This window comes from Stigmatopora argus, chromosome 14 (assembly GCF_051989625.1).
Source record: "Stigmatopora argus isolate UIUO_Sarg chromosome 14, RoL_Sarg_1.0, whole genome shotgun sequence".
Lineage (NCBI taxonomy): Eukaryota > Metazoa > Chordata > Actinopteri > Syngnathiformes > Syngnathidae > Stigmatopora > Stigmatopora argus.
Genome location: NC_135400.1, coordinates 16,699,071 through 16,713,764, shown reverse-complemented (window position 1 = coordinate 16,713,764; position 14,694 = coordinate 16,699,071). Strand labels below are relative to the sequence as shown.

Genomic DNA, 14,694 nt, shown 5'->3' with positions numbered 1-14,694 from the left:
CTGTTCAAATGGTCGCCATCTTGGACTCAGACACAGATGGCTTTATTTCCTGGTTTCATTAAACTCCACTTTCACTTCAAGGGTTGGATTAAACTTGACTTGGGTCACAAACGGTGGTCTTTTTTTCCTGTAAAATAAAGAAACAAAATTAGCGTCGTTAGCGGAAATCACATTCATTTCTGTGTTAGCCAGCCTGAATTTTATTTTCTGTCTATTCTGCCTGGCAACATTGGAAACTTGATGCAAAAGTGTGAACTTCTTCCCAAAATGAAACGTTACTAGTAATCAGGAAAAAAAAATAGTCACAAAAGCGGATGTGAACAAAGTGGGTACGTACTCCAATTATGTTGATCGACATGAAAAAACACCCCCACAGTCATGGGCGTGTCCTCCAGGGTGGCCAATGGGGTGTCAACTGCTTGTGCCAAAAAAGACGGGCTTGCCACCACAGTTGGCATCAATCATAATAATTTAAAAAAAATTAAAAACCTCTGCTTAATTTGACAATTTACGAGTGCAAAACTCCGACATCTGCCAAATATTCAATATTAGGGTTGAAACAATTAATCGATGAGGATCACCCTATTGATTAGTTCAAGCACAATTCAATCGTAATATAGTTTCATTCTGCTGTTTTCTAAAATATTGGCGTTAGTCAGTGCGAATGGCGGCGCCATCGCTAATACGAGAGGAGTGTATACTACTGGTCGTGCGTTATCCTATTGTGAGGACATTTGTGTGCATCATTTTGGGAATATTTGGAAGGGAAGACAAAAGCAAACAACCCTCGATAGCTTGCATCTGAAAGTCAGGGTGGAGGCGGGGCAAATAGAGCCAAGAAAGGTATCAAAATTTAAAACAAATTAGAATTAAGTTTAGTGTAAGGTTAGATTCAACTTATTTTTGAGTGTGTCTGCATCGTCATCCAAGTTCATTTAAATTTGTTGCGTTGCCGTGCAAAAAGCTCGTATCTCGAGGTATCACTGTACTTTTCTAGATCCGCCTCCTGCTGGCAATTAAACAGAACTTGATCCTAAACTTTGCCGCATCTCGAAAAAAGCGAAGCAGGCAAGAAGACGGGGTAAGAAAAAAAAATACAATTAGCCAGGGTGAACTGTACAAAGTGAAATCATTAACCTGCTGACAAGTTGGGAAAAGGAAGTGCTTAGCGAGCGAAGGTGAAGTCGGGCAAAGAGGGAAAAGAGGACCCACGAGGACCCGCCAGGGCCGCTGAAAAATGTCAATAAGGGGAGCCCACGCCAGCTTCCGGCGCCGATCCTCATCAAAGCGCAAATCGTTAAGAGGCCGCTCAAAAGAGGGTTTTTTTTTTGTCTTAGCGCCGAGTAACTGGTTCCAAGGAGACGTTGGAAGAGCCATCTGGAGCCCGCAACTTCACTCTCCTATTCAATTTTCAATTACGCCACTGCTGGCTAAAACGGGCGTCACGCTCGCTCGCTCGCACATGAATTTTTTCCGCATGCACTCAATGTGGCATGAATATGATCATTTATTCATTGTAATGCTTTATTGGGGATTTTATAACTCATTGGCTGCCAATGATCACGGGAGATTGTCCGACCCATTTGGAATGGGCGTTTCAAGTACATTATTGGCGGCCAGCCTTCCCGGTCCAAATGGATGGGACATCTACGATTGGAGACCTCCGAGTTAACCATTAAAAAAGTCAATGTATATTAAAAAGCTAATCTTTTGAAATGACGTGATTGGCTTGATTTCCGATGACATGACTGGTTCTGGTCAACGAATACGGATGGTGACTATTTTTTCCCATATTAATATTAATCCAATTACTTGATCGCTGCTTCTTTTTTTATGTTGACTATTTATTTATTTACTACTTATGTAACATGTTGACTATTTATTTATTTACTACTTATTTAATATGTTGACTATTTATTTATTTACTACTTATTTAATATGTTGACTATTTATTTATTTACTACTTATTTAATATGTTGACTATTTATTTACTACTTATTTAATATGTTGACTATTTATTTATTTACTACTTATTTAATATGTTGACTATTTATTTATTTACTACTTATTTAATATGTTCAATATTTATTTATTTACTACTTATTTAATATGTTGACTATTTATTTACTACTTATTTAATATGTTGACTATTTATTTATTTACTACTTATGTAATATGTTGACTATTTATTTATTTACTACTTATGTAATATGTTGACTATTTATTTACTACTTATTTAATATGTTGACTATTTATTTATTTACTACTTATTTAATATGTTGACTATTTATTTACTACTTATTTAATATGTTGACTATTTATTTACTACTTGTTTAATATGTTGACTATTTATCTATTTACTACTTATTTAATGATTATTTATTATTATTTATTGATTATTTACCTGTTTGTTTATTGTTATTTGTGCACTTCCCTACTTATTTATGTTGTTGACTACTTATTATGTTGACTACTTATTATGTTGACTACTTATTTATTATTTACTTAATTGTGGATCGTTAAATGTGTTATTTATTGATATTTTAATTATTGATTATTTATTTGTCTGTTTGTTTGTTGTTGTTATTGTGCACTTCACGTGGTCAGGCTTTAAATATCATTATTGAATTGACTTGAATTGAATGTTTTTATTGTCATTATACAAATATAATGAGATTTAAAGCCACAGTGCACAAATAATACTTGTATAATGACAATAAAAGCATTCAAGCATCAATTCAATTCAATTCAATCAAACTAGATTGGACGTGGATCACCTTCAATGGCAGCCAATAAGTCGATACTTCAAAATAAAATAAATGGTAAATAAGCGGAGAGGCGCCTGAGTCAAAGTGACACCTGGCGCCAACTCCGCCCTCTTTTCAAAATGTCAGAGGCAAACGCAGCGGGAGAGCGCGAGGTGACAAACGCCGCCGGCTAAAAATGTCAGCGCGCCACCCGGTTGCCATGGTCTCCGGCAAACTTTGGCAACGGAGTGAGAGCCGGCGCCGCTGCCAAAAGGCCAAATCATTTTGCTCAGGCTAATTAAACCTGAGAGTCCCATTTAGAGAAAAAAGTTTGCACAAAGACGCACGCTAAAAAGCTGCCTAAAAGCGTTACCGCGTCAGAGGGAAGAAATTAGGCGCAAAACTACACCAGGTCTGCATTAAGTTAATTTAAATTAAGAGTCAAAGTAGAACAGCAAATGGAAACTATAATAATTTTAGCACACCTCGGCTTTCTGCTCACGGTTGTTTTTTGTTGAACGGAAATTAGCGCTTTGCCGTGCCGGCTGTGTTAGCATCACATCACGTAAAATATGTTCAAAATGTTATATTAATAAACAACAAATCATCGCCAAGGGAGACAAAAGGTAATATTTCATAGTAGGGATGTCACGATGGAATATTTTTTCCAAGCCGCCAAAATTTGCGATCTGTTCGATACCTCAGGAAAAAAAATAGGCAATTTCAGACTTGATTTAATATATTTAAAATGTTAAGCAATTGGTGCTGCTTTGAATCTTAATTTTTAAAAAACGGAGGAACTGAATGGATTGCAAGTGATGTCATATCTCGACTTAAGTGTTAAACAACAACACAACAAATCAAAATACACTAATGTATACATTTTCCATTTAAAAATCCTCATATAAAAGAAAAAAAAAACAGTGTGACAAGCCAAAAGTTGGAAAACCAAAACAAACGCATTGACATTTACGGCAAGACGCAAGCGTAACGTTGACTTAAATGTCACTAAATATGTTGAAACCTTCTGGGAACATCATAAAAATAACAGTTTAGCAGCTTCAGGCACACCAATATTTCACTTTTTTATATTTTCCAACTTAATCTCACTGCAAAATTTAGGAAGATGGTTAGCTCAAATATTCAGGATATTTCATGTAAAAGTTTGATTACACTCAAAAAAGCACAAATTTGCTGCGTGTTTTACAGCATTCGTCTATTCCCCCTTTTATGATTTTTTTTGGGCCACAATTAGATTAATGATCAAATGGGAATCCTTTTGGCAAAACACTACCGCTTTTGTCCACTGGCGTCGCCAAAATCCATGAAAGAGAAAAGTTACTTAGTACTTCTTTAACATTTCGACCAGGTCCTGCATCTCAAAAACTATCGCCGATTGACACTTTTGACCTCCTTTTTCTTTTTTTATTGAGCCCAATTTCGTCAAGTATGTCTACTTTCATCTAGGAAGCATTTTCCTCCTATTTTTTTTATCAGTGCAACGTTGAAAACCCGGCAGACCGATATTCAAATTCCACTGGAATGGGAGTCAGTGAATAAAAATGTGACCAAAACACACTTTTTAACCTACGGTACAGCGCGGCGTGGAATTTTTTTTTAGCGAGAGGTTGTTTCGTCCTCTAAAAAAAAATAAAAAACATCTCGCGTCTCTCCTTGTTGACTCATTATGGGAAAATGATGGGGATTCCAATGCAGTGGAAGGGATTTGTTGTCTTTGTTCTGTCCCACAAGGCTCAGCGGCAGAACAAACACTCCAAGCTCTGCCTAATATGGGTCAAGGCGCCTGCACTAAATCCCCCAAAGTATTCCGCCGCACGTATTGTACACAATCCGCCCGCATGCGACCGGCGCAGCGCAATCACCTGCCCGATTGCAAAAAGGTCGAGTGTCGACTTTGACAAAGGCCAAAGTCACTTTTCACTCTCCTCCAATTTCCACTGCCGTCTTTTTCTTTCCACTTCGAGCAATCCGTCTCATCCCCTAACGGCGAATTGCTTGGGTCCAAGTCTGGCTATGAGGGTTTTGTGGCGGACAACAAATTGCCTCTCACGAAAAAACGTAGCCAGGTTTTGGCTTCCAATGACGGAAATTGGCAACTGACTTCAACTAAAAATGACTTCTTACCCATGACGGCCAACACCCAGTTGCTCATAGAACCTGCAATTTGACTGAAATCCAACATCAGGCGCGTAAAAACCAGTTTCAAACCCCATCATCTTAACCAACGTTCAACTGCTAATACATAAAAACGTGTCCACCCATCACCGTCACCAACGTTCAACTGGTAATACAAAGGATACAAATGGGTATAACTTTACTATTCTCTATTTCACACCACTAAACTGATTTATTATGATGTTGAACTCGTCGGCTGGACTACGGCGCACCCAGATGGAGGAACGTCTTACGCTTTATACCGTTTCGTAGAAATGGCTTTGGTGAGTGGGATTTTCCTGGAGATTGCGAGCTAGCAGACTTACGGAACTGGCTAATAAATAGTCTCCACGGTTTTGCTGCCATTTTAACGACGATCCGCCTCTTTGGTCAACTAAACTGGGCTTAAAAAAATGAATCAAAGAGCAAAATCATGATTTAACAACTGTAAAAATTTAATTTTCTTAACCCAAAGGGAATTCTATAGTTGCCTTCCTTTTTTTCGGACCAAAATGCAAGCTTTTTCCTCCTTAAATCTAATGCTAAATATTGCAAATTTATCGTTTTGCTAAGCACAGACTTCGATGCTAACCACACATAATTTCAAGCTAGGGAAAGATGCTACGTGCAAAAAAAAAGTACGATTTCAGAACGGTTTCGCCCAAGCGAATCACGACCACCCCAAAACTTTTCGGATTTACTCAAGTCCTAACAATGCAAATGTGAATCCGCTCGAAAAAACAGAAAACTACAGAATATGAGAGCCCTCATCGTAATAAAAATAAAAATGCTGACTTTTATGTGAATTGAGGGCTGGTTTGCTTACGGCCCAAATCATCATGAATCGTTCACGTTCAAGTGAAAATCATTTTGCTAGCTAATCTGTACCCACAGATGACTGAACTTTACCCATTGGCCATTGAACTATAGCCACCGTTTCGTCATCTGTCCGCACAAACTATTAAACTGTAACTGTACCCACAATGCTTCAGTCCAATATATTTTAAGGAGTAGAAACCCGCTTTTAGTCAAAATGGATAGGACATCTAATGCCGTCAATGGCCCTAAAAGATGAGCATCCATACCCAGAGTCAACTGGACATATATCGTTGTCATGGCGTCACTTCCTTGTGATTTTAGGCTTGGGTCACTTCCTGTAAAATTTGGATCATTTCCCGAAGACGTTTTTGAGCTGCCTCCTGTTCATCGGTAACTTCCTGTTGTTTTCGGGTCACTTCCTGTTGCTTTAAGGGTATTTTTTTGGGATCCGCTAATGAACTTATGTGACACCATGGACAGCGCTAATTCATGGAGCTCCTCCCCTTCCAAATGGATGGTACGCTTGGCGCCACGATCGTCCGATGCCAGCTGAAGGCAGCGAAGGACTTGACAAAAACCACACAGATTGCACGGATAACAAAACATTGAGTCGGCACAGGTGCCCGGCGCCGCATTATTTCCAGTCTATAAACCGCGGTGGGCAAATACGACGGACGCAGGCGTTGGCATGAAAAAGTCTCTCGGGGGGATGAATGTCCATTCTACCCGCACTTTCTCCGCCCCGCCTTTTATCGGTTAGCGCTCGTGTCCGGGCCACTGGATTCCTGGCGGGATAAAAAATAAAATAAAAAAATAAAAAGATCTCTTCCCTCCGTCTGTCTCTCCCGAGCTGTTGCGGCGCCACGGGGGAAACGGCGAGACCAAGAGTGAGCCTTCCGCGGCAAATTATGTACATTTAAATGAAGCGTTTCCTTGAGTCTGCTCGGCTCGGCGCTGAGAGAAAGAGTTCAGACGGAACGGGGCTGGAACGGGAGGTTAAGAGGCTGCGAGTGCGTGCCAGTGCAAGGAATACTCGGAGTAGGAGTGGAAAACTTGAGTGGACCCCGGGCCCTCGCTTAGACTTAATAGCTTGCTGTCCACCGTTTCGACTCCGGTGGAAAGCTTCCATCCGTTTGCTATCTGCTTCCTCTATTTCTGCGACCGGGGGACTCACGGTCAGGAACCGGGGGACGCCGGGAACCGGGGCCGGTCAGGAACCGGGGCCGGTCAGGCAAAAGAGATCGTGTTTTTAGAATGTTTTTATTCCGTCATTCGTTCATTTTCCCTACCGCTTATCCTCACTAGAGTCACGGTCGGTGCTGGAGGCTATACCAACAGGCGGGGGACAACACCCTTAATCTGTGGTCAGACAATTGATGGGCACACGGATACCGTTCAGGTATCGGGTCCGGTCAGGAATCGGGGCCGGTCAGGCAAAAGAGATCGTGTTTTTAGAATGTTTTCATTCCGTCATTCGTTCACTTTTCCCACCGCTTATCCTCACTAGAATCGCGTGGGGTGCTGGAGCCTATACCAACAGGCGGGGGACAACACCTTTAATCTGTGGTCAGCCAATCGATGGGCACATAGATACCGTTCAGGAATCGGGCCCGATCAGGCAAAAGAGATCGTGTTTTTAGAATGTTTTTAATTCTGTCATTTGTTACATTTTCCTAACGCTTATCCTCACTAGAGTCGCGTGGGGTGCTGGAGCCTATACCACCCGGCGGGGGACAACACCCTGAATCGGTGGTCAGCCAATCGTAGGGCACATGGAGAAAAAAAAAACAATCACTCATAACTAGGGGCAATTTAGAGTGTTAGCCAGCTAGCCTAGCATTCATGTTTTGGGGATATAGGAGCAAACGAGAGATCCCGGAGAAAACCCACACAGGCCCGGGGAGAACATGCAAACTCCAAACAGTGATCGAACCCTCGATCCAGAACTGCTAGGCCACCATGTTTTTATTTTTAAATATTAACTCATTGGCTGGCGATGATGGAGACTAGACAATAATCTTGAAGTATATGTTTTGCAACAAAATACACATTAAAGTATGTTTTATACTATGTACGTATTTAAACTTACACTCGTGAAACAAACTTTGCAAAAAAAGACTAAGAAAATCACAATTTCAAATTCATTAAAATTATATTGTAAAGATTGACCCAAGATGTTTTTGTTGTCGTGACACATTTTTACTGGAAGAATCTGCATATGGTAAAAAAGTTTAAAAAAAAAAGTTTTTTTTGTTGTATGTCTAGAAGGACAATGTCAAGTACCCCCAAAAATAAACCCTTATTCTTAGCCACACACACCTTTCCAGGTTTTCTAAGCAAGGTCTCCAAAGTTCCCACAAACACTTGTAGCGCCACATCAAGCCCCGCGCAATGCATCATGGGAGATGTTCCATTATTTACAAACAGAGCCCAACTCGGACGCTCGCTGGCTCGCTCGCCATTCATCATCCGGGAGAAATCCCCGCCAAAGCCGATGAATAAGTCAGCCAGTTCCTGCCCTGCCCTGCCGCCGCACACTTCCTGTCCCTTTTCAGCGCAGCAAAGACAAAGAGCGTCCGAGAGATGCGATCGCCATGCCGACCGCACATAAATCAGACCCCTTCTTTGCCGTGGAGAAAAAAAAAAAAGTCTGGCTTTGGTGGCCGGCCGCCGGAGCCTTTTAAGCGGCTGCAAAGTGTAACGCGAGTCATTAAAGGTGAGATAAGAAGAGCTGAGAAATGAAATGCGTCCCGTGAGAGATTACGCGGCAATTTTTCTTATTCACGCAAAGCCGCCATCATCAATAATAAAGCCAATGAGCTCAAGTGGGCCAAATAGTGATTCCCTCATCCTTATTCAATTACGCCGGCGACTCCCGAGCGGGATCATCGTTCGTGCCGAAGGAAATCTTCAAATCCTATGGAATCGGTTAAAAAATATATAAAAAATAAAACGTATATACATATATCTGTGATATCTGTCATATGTTAGGTAGGATTTTGTGTATTGAGGGATTTTTTTTTCCAATTTGAACAGTTATCCAACATTTAGGCCATATAAGAGGGTAATTTGGCAAAAAATATCATTCATTTTTTGAACCGCTTTATCCTTGGGGGTGCTGGAGCCTATCCCAGCTGACTTCAGGCCAGACTAGAGGGACACCCTCAATTCCAACAAAAAATATTTAACTTTTTCACCATATGCAGATACTTTCAGTAAAAATGTGTCACGACAACAAAGATTTCTTGGGTCAATCTTTACAATATAAATTGAATTCATTTTAAATTGTGATTTTCTTATTGTCACGTTCAATGTCCCAGCCAATCGCAGGCCACGAGGAGACGGACAACTAAATCACTCGTGGATAGGGGCAATTTAGAGTATCCAATCAGCCTACCATGCATGTTTTTGGGATGTGGGAGGAAACCGGAGTACCTGGACAAAACCCACGCATGCCCAGAGAGAACATGCAAACTCCACAAAGGTGAACCTGGATTTGAACCTAGGATCCCAGAGCTGTGAGGCCAATGTGCCAACCACTCAATCCGCCAGGCCGCATAATGAAAAAAAAATTGGGGGGGGGAAATCACTAGTGCAACACAAAATACGGTTGCAAACCATTTAGGTCAAAATATTTGGTTCTCATGTAAAGTCAAAAAATACATATACATATACTTATGTATATATATATATATATATATATATATATATATATATATATATATATATATATATATATATATATATATATATATACATATACATATACATATATACATAAAACTGAGCTTTCTTGAAATATCATTTTTTTGACTTATTAAAATATAATCCCTTTCAACTAAAAGCAATAAATCCCTGCCAGCGGCTCCGAATCCAAATGGATTGGACGTCTACCGCCGTCAATGCCAACCAACCAGTAGATTATTGGAAAACCTTTGAACCCATTCAAACTTCTAAGTTAAATCCTCTACAATCTACAAGGTCACATTCCAAAGTTCCAAAGTTTGGCAACAAAGTCAAATCCGATTATTTTCAAAACAACCCTACTTCGTCTAGCACCATCCGCGACAGCCAATGAGAAGCAATAACCATCACGTGCCATCCCGGCTGGAAAGGATTGCCACAAGGAGGAACGGGGGCGGGGCTTACGGTTATCTCATGACTCAACAAATCTAATGGAAGGACACCTTTCACACGACCTCTGGTGGACCGTCAGCTTGGGGGTCTACCTGGACTCTTGGAATCCCTCCGGCGGCTCGTGGATTCGATGATCCACGTCAGCCCATGTTGGTCCGAGAGCACTCGATGGGGGAAACACGGGAGAGAGGGTGGTCGGCAGTCAAAATCTCATCTGGCGACCTTCCCTGTTAAGCCATCAGTCTTTGTGACCCTTGTAATTAGCACACAAAGCCCTGGGATGGAAGGCGGCTTCCCAATTGGTCCCTGGGAGACCCTGGCCGGCCTCTGCCTACAAAAGATATCGCCGAATAGACACTATTTTCCCTGAAAAGCATAGATTTGTCTCCTGCCGGGCGCAGCAGATATTTCATCCGGGGCTCCTTCTGTGGCTTAAGATGGCGTTGCTGGAAAAAGTTGCTTACAATCCTCGTGGGAAAATTTCAAGCGGTCAACTAGTGACATTTTTAGCCCTTAATGTGCATTTTGAAATGATTTTAATGGGAATTTGGACGCAAATTAAGCTGGTGTAGCAACGTACTCCACAGTCCCCACAGAAAATCTAATCAAACTCTTCAAGAAATCTGGTGCCGAGCTAATAAAAACATTTTAAATAAAACTTTATCTATAAAATAACGATGAGGGAAAAAAAGCAACTTTTCGATGATTCAAGTCAAACAGATGCAAAAAGACGAGTTTTCTTTCAATGTCCGCGAAAGCTGATAAACATTTTGAGCAATAATTTCTGACAAATAAAGCCAAAACTACGCAAAAATGCAAAATTTGCAAGTAAATTAAGCTGGTGTAGCAACATACTCAAGGTCCCCACAGAAAATCTAATCAAACTCTTTAAGAAATCTGTTCCCGAGCTAATAAAAACATTTTAAATAAAACTATCTATAAAATAACGATGACAAAAAAAGCAACTTTTCGATGATTCAAGTCAAACAGATGCAAAAAGCCAAGTTTTCTGTCAATATCCGCGAAAGTCTCGAAACATTTTGAGCAATAATTTCTTACAAATAAACACAAAACTACACAAAAATGCAAAATGTGCAAGTATAAATGTCTCTTAAGCGCTTTTACTTGTAATCTGCGACAACTTGTAATGACAATAAAAGCATTCAACTTGTAATCGGCCAACAACGAGGCACTCAAAAGTGGTCCGAATAAAAACATTTTAAATAAAACGTTATGTATAAAATAACGATGACAAAAAAAGCAACTTTTCAATGATTCAAGTCAAACAGATGCAAAAAGACGAGTTTTCTTTCAATGTCTGCGAAAGTCTTAAAACATTTTGAGCAATAATTTCTTACAAATAAAGCCAAAACTACGCAAAAATGCAAAATTTGCAGGTATAAATGTCTCTTAAGCGCTTTTACTTGTAATCTGCGACACGCGCTCACTGGCGGCCAACATCGAGGCACTCAAAAGTGGTCAATTTCACTCGTAAAAAGCCCTTTTATGCTCATAACCGCGATTACTTCAGTCAAAAAACACTTCTTTTCTATCACTGAAAAAAAAAAAAAAAAAAAAAAAAAAAAAAAAACAACAACAACAATGCTCATCTTCTGTCTCCAATTACACAGTGAAATCTTCTCAAGCACGGCTATGCAAATGGCCTCCACCAAGATCTCCACGGAACATTTATTCGCACACAAATACACACACTCGCTGTAGATGTACAGTTGCTGGTGCGTGACGTATAAATGGGACTCAGTATTCATCATCCCGACGCACACGTATTAAACCATGAACACAGCGTGCGACCTCTCGCGCGCAATGAATAAGCCAATTAGTCTTTAAATGAGATGGCGGAACGTCTCACGCTTTATACCGTTTCGTAGAAATGGGCTCGGTGAGTGGGATTTTCCTGGAGATTGCGAGCTAGCAGACTTGCGGAACTGGCTAATAAATAGTCTCCACGGTTTTGCTGCCATTTTAACGACGATCCGCCTCTTTGGTCAACTAAACTGGGCTTAAAAAAAATGAATCAAAGAGCAAAATCATGATTTAAAAACTGTAAAAATTTAATTTTCTTAACCCAAAGGGAATTCTATAGTTGCCTTCCTTTATTTCGGACCAAAACGCAAGCTTTTTCCTCCTTAATCCTAATGCTAAATATCGTAAATTTATCGTTTTGCTAAGCGCAGACTTCGATGCTAATCAAACATCATTTCCCGTAATGCCCTTGGCTACAACATGCAAAAAAATGTACGATTTCAGAACGGTTTCGCCCAAACGAATCACGACCACCCCAAAACTTTTCGGATTTACTCAAGTCCAAACAATGCAAATGTGAATCCGCTCGAAAAAACAAAAAACTACAGAATATGAGACCCCTCATCGTAAGAAAAATAAAAATACTGACTTTTATGAGAATTGAGGGCTCGTTTGCTTACGGCCCGAATCATCGTGAATCGTTAACATTCAAGTGAAAAAGCGCAAAAACCTCACAACACATCACTCCCAAATGACTTGACAAGACGAACACTCTGCAGTTTACCAAAAAAATCATCGCTCAATCTTTCATCTTTGTTAAACTGCACCAAAAGATACTTTTGTTTAATAAACCATTTCTTAGAGGACTGTTTAATGGCAAAAACTGCGAGACTTCACCATTATTCCTCACCAACAACTCCCCACCTGAAGCAGAAAAACCCTCTAGCTAACCTCGACCCACCTCGCCGATGTTGTGACAGCGCCGCCACCGCCGGAGCGTCTATTTCGGCGCGGACCTTGATCTTCGCCGACTTCACATTCGGTCCGAGCTGGGCGATGAGACGTGACCTGGCTCGGACCCCTCGACTCGACTTCGACCCGAAGTCGCAAACAGAGCTGAGGTCGTCTGACTATCCGTCTTTGTGAGATTCAAGAACGCGACACCCTGTTTTTTCCCCTGAAAATCTATTAATGAGGCTATCTATCACAGGTTCCTTGTTTTTCATTTTGCACCTCAAGGGGCAGTAAACAGTTCGAGGTTCGGGTGTCTGTTGCGTATAATTGATGACCACTGAAACTCTTTACAATTGCCAGTATTAATACAGAATAGGAAATATCGCAAAAGTGTTTAAAACGGATCTTCGAACCTGAGCTTTTCGCAAATGTGTTTATTTTTTTTCCATAATCAGACACTCCCAACAAGCTGAGTCATTTGACAGACTACACGGGCCTTGGCAAAAGTTTGTTTATAAGTTATACCCGATGTTTAGGCCATAAAGCAGTTAAATTGATGCCTACACATTCAAGTGCCAAAAGTAAATAAAGACATCCTCATAAAAAACGATATTTATATGGCACTTGTGATGGCGTTAATATAACATTTTCCCTTCTGGATTGAAAAAAAAAATCAGTGATGATACCTAAACATTGATTTATGTGGAACTACTTAGCGTTGCCAAATTGCTGGGTGTTTAGTTGCTATTTTGCGCCACTGGGGGCAACAGTGAGTCATTACAGAAGCGGCTCTAATTGATTACTTATGTTAACGACCAGCTAACAATGTTTTTTTTGCTAAACTATGTTTTAATAGAACCTTTTGAAAGACCAATTGGTATTCTAGAAGTTTTGATTATTTTAAGGCGTATATGATCAGTTTTATGCTAATTAGCGATTTGCACGGGGATGGTACTAATCGGGAGTGGCTAATAGCTACGCTAGCAGTTACAGTTTATGTACTACTATATTGGGAATGCTAAATATTTTGGATTGTTCTCCTGCACTCACTATATATAGATATATTTTTTGTAGTTTGAAGATACGTTTATTTCTTCATCAAATTTAATGTTTGACGCCAATGGATATGCAGGTCAAAATTAAAGTTATTGCAATCATATTTTCTAAAAGGATTAAACGCTCATTACCTGATGACTCGATGAATCAGACCATAGATGAATCGACGGCTGTAGCATTTTACATTGAAATCATTCATTTTGTGTGATGTAGTCCGCCATGTTAATATCACGGGTTGCCAGATCTTTTAATTTGCAAAAATGGCACTCAACACAACAGCATTCCTTTTTTTTACGAGCCTTGTGAGCCGCATCTCCATTTGCACGAGGAAACTCGAGTATTATTGCCGAGTTCCCATCCACCACAGGCGGATAATTACAGCGTTAGCGACGGGGTGAGGACGAGGCTAGCGAGTCGGACAGCTCGAGAGAAGGAAAGGTTTCGGGGGGTTGAGGATCACAATGATTCATCAACGCACGCAAACACGCATGGCGTACACACTGGGAAACACGCCAATTGCGTTCTCCCCCCCGCCGCTAGTTTGGCAGCCGGCCCGAGAATGACAAGGTGACACCGTCACCTTTTTTGTGCGTTTCTTCCACGCACCGCAATCAAACCACGGGCTTCCTCCGGCGGCGTACGGGCCTCCGACCGGCGGGAGGATGGGCCAAACGAGCGCCCACGTCGGACATAAATCATTCGCTTGTTGACAAGCGCTGACAAATGTTGATTGCTTTCCGCTTATCCTCAAACACCTCGTTTCACTGTTCGTGTCAGGGCTATAAACAAAGAGTGGCGTCGACGCGAATGGGGGGCCCGAGAGGATCGGGGGGGAGGCGGCTAAATGCGGGGATGAAAGACTGAGAGGTAGGAGACCGGTTATATATGTGCGCAACGTCAAATGGAACGCAAGATCTGATAAATGGTCCTTCCTTCTGTTGCGGAACGTCTTGCCTAAAGGTTTTTTTTCACTCATTGCTTCCACAAATCATAGCCCTTCTATATAATGGTTGGTATATGTTGCCGTGTATGTGTAAGCATG

General features: G+C 40.9%; 1 protein-coding gene across 2 annotated transcripts in view; it reads right to left on the bottom strand.

Annotated features, from left to right (window-relative positions):
• The window catches only part of LOC144088027 (uncharacterized), a 162,465-nt gene that overhangs the window by 88,079 nt on the left and 59,692 nt on the right, over positions 1-14,694 (bottom strand). For both annotated transcript variants that reach the window (XM_077618218.1, XM_077618220.1), the window contains exon 4: positions 1-127. The gene's annotated coding sequence lies outside the window, so the exon portion shown is untranslated. The remainder of the gene's footprint in view (positions 128-14,694) is intronic.